At 48.7% G+C, this 3,009-nt stretch overlaps 1 pseudogene; it reads right to left on the bottom strand.

Moving 5' to 3' along the window:
• Positions 1-1,300: 1,300 nt before the first annotated feature.
• Positions 1,301-2,339, bottom strand: LOC132495751 (actin, alpha skeletal muscle-like; annotated as a pseudogene).
• Between the last annotated feature and the right edge of the window lie 670 nt (positions 2,340-3,009).

The raw sequence follows: 3,009 nt of genomic DNA, 5'->3' as shown, positions 1-3,009 counted from the left end.
CAACACTGAGACAAGGCAGTGTGGGGCTTCCCAATGAGGGTAGGGCCTCAGGGTTTACAAGAAAGGCCAGGGGCCAGAGACATCATGGGCAATGAAACATAGCTCCACCTCTGGGCACATACTGTGGATGTATGGCTCATGGGCCACACAGCAGCTGCCTCCATCTCCATATCCATGAAGGCAGGTTAGGTTCAAGCAGGCAGTGGGGCAGGTCAGACCAGAACTTGGCTAAACACTGCATTACATCCTGAATCTACCCTGATCTCAACCCTGAGACTTGCACCCATTGCTCAAAGCGCTAGGGATGTGGTACTTTGTCTCTCCAGTTGGGAATGATGTGTAATGAGGGGTTTGAGCAAGTCCTCTGCAGTTCTCGGTGGGAAGGGTGTGGTCACTCAACATGCCAGGCTTTTGTGGAGAAAAGCAAAACCCACTCCTATCCCAGGGCATGTGAAGCCATTCTGCCAGGCAGTGAGTCCAGGCTGAGGCATTGTAAGGGAGAAAATACAGGTCCAACTGGGTGGACAGAATAAAAGGTTGGCGGTGGGTGGGGGGGGCGGGAGGGCTGGGGAAAAAAACAGAAGCTTCAGGTGCCCTGACCCATTAATTTTGTAAGAATTAATTAAAGTTAATTAAGTTAATTAATTAAATTTAAATTTGGGGGCAATGATAGAGGTAACTCATTCTGCTCTAGGTGTGACTATGAGGTAGAACCTGGAGCAGCCTGCCCCCAACTACAGCTAAAGGACCCTGGTCAAGTCTTTCTCTTCCCTTAAGGTGTGTACTTTTATTGAAAAGTCTCAGCCAACTCCCTGGGAGACCAAAAATCTTCATACACTGAAAGTTGGATGACAAAATAGGGGTCATGATGACTGACCATTCAAACTGAAACACAATAAAAAGAGCAAGTGTTCAGGCAGAATATTCAAAAATTTGGATCACATAATTTATACAAAAGCAATACTATCACCCTCCCCTGAGTGAACTTGGGTGAGGCCTGTTCTCCTTAGGGAGACATGAGGAGGTGTTTGAGAAGGTATGGAACTTCCTATAACAATGCATCTCATGATATTCAGAATGACTCTAAAAAAGGACAGTCAAAACACTCAGCCACATTGCAGATCTTTGGGGGATGCAACTTCAACTGACTGCTATCACCTTCACCATTCAACTTCTTAAATCCTGAGTCAACCAACAGTAAAAATAAGTTTAAATAAATAAATAAATACACCATGCCAATGTCATCTCATTTTCTGCCCAAGTCAGGTTTTGTCGAGAAAGGATATAACACACTGTCTACCTAGAAGCATTTTTGGTGGACAGTGGAATGGCTAGACTCATGGAACTCCTGCTTGCTGATCCACATCTGCTGGAAGGTGGACAGTGAGCCCAGGATGGAACCACCAATCCATGCAGGGCACTCAGAAGTGTGATGATCTCAGTCTTCATCGTGCTGGGAGTCAGAGTGGCAATCTCCTCTATCCTGTTGGCAAAGCCTGGGTACACAGTGGTCCCACCAGAGAGCACTGTGTTGGAAAAGATGTCACATGTTGTGAACATCAATGTCACACTTCACAATGAAGTTGAGGGTAGTTTCATGGATGCTTCCAGATTCCATGCTCAGGAAGGAAGGCTGGAAGGGCCCCAGGGCAGTGGAACCACTTGTTGCCAATGGTGGTGACTTGGCCTTCAAGGCACACAGCTCTTCTCCAGGGAGGAGCTGGAGGTTGCAGTGACCATCTCCTCTCCAAGTTCAGGGCAAAATAGCAGAGCTTCCCTTGATGTCTTGCACAATTCCCTGCTTGGTCATGTGGAAAAGCTCTGTGAGGCAGTTCCTCAGGTCCTGGCTAAGTCCAGACACAGGATGGTGTGAGGAAAGGCATAGCCCTTGTAGATAGGCACAGAGTATGGGATTTCATTGCTGGACTCCATTACATGCCTGTGGCACAGGCCAGAGACGTAAAGGACAGCATAGCCTAGATGGCCATGTACGTGGCTGTGGTGCTGGAGGTCTTCAATATGATCTGGGTCTTCTCCTGGTTGGCCTCAGGGTTCAGGAGGGATTCAGTCAGCAGCATGGGGTGCTCCTCGGGGGCCACATACACTCGCTTTATAATGTGATGTTAGACCTTCTCCTTGGTGGGCTATTCAGGGTAGAGTTCCCTCTTACTCTGGGCCCCATCACCCCCCTAGGAGTCCTTCTGTCCCGTGCCCACAGTCATGCTGTGGTTGCCCATGATGGAAGGGAAGACAGCTCCAGGGCCATGATCTTCTGAAAGGCTGGCCCTACAGGTGCTGGAGCCACTGTCGACCATCAATGTGGCAATATCATCATCCATGCTGAGCTTGCAGGGGGAGGAGTGGCGAGAGGCTAGTGCTTGGTCTTTTGCTCACCCCAAGGTAGCAATCAAATAAGGCGAATAACTCAGTCTCCCCTGTCAGTGTAGTTGGAATGGCCATGCACTTTTTGCAGATCGAACAAGCAGTTAGTGGCCAGGAAGATTTTCCCCAAAGTTCTTCAGGCAGTTGAAGTAACAGCTGCATAAGGGTGCAGGGGCCAGGCTCCTACAATCACATTCCCAGATTCAAACTGGGAGGTGAGAGCTGGCATCTGAAAATGTCCTTCCACTCTCCAGTCTGAAGCACACATTGCTGAGCCCAAGTATAGCTAATGCAGCATCCATCATCCTAAGTGGACCTCACCCTCAGCACCTGGTCCTCTGTCTCCATCACACCCCTGACAGATGGGAATGGGATCCAGACAAGCAAGGACCCCTCATTTCTGAGCATAAGGCACACAAAGTGAAGAAGAGGATGCTGAAATTTGGGTCCTAAAAGAAGTAACGTTTAAGCTTGACAGATCATCCAAAAGATGATTTTCAAATTCCAAGGGTAAAACAGAAAGGTGGAAGGCACATCTTCTGGGAAGAGAAGCCAGGCCTGTAGGAAGGGGATGTGGGATGGTGGGGAGCTAGGCTGGTGTCATTCCTGGGCTGAAATTAAGAGGAC

Source organism: Mesoplodon densirostris, chromosome 9 (assembly GCF_025265405.1).
Source record: "Mesoplodon densirostris isolate mMesDen1 chromosome 9, mMesDen1 primary haplotype, whole genome shotgun sequence".
In the NCBI taxonomy this organism is placed as follows: domain Eukaryota; kingdom Metazoa; phylum Chordata; class Mammalia; order Artiodactyla; family Ziphiidae; genus Mesoplodon; species Mesoplodon densirostris.
This window is presented reverse-complemented; position numbering and strand designations above follow the sequence as displayed.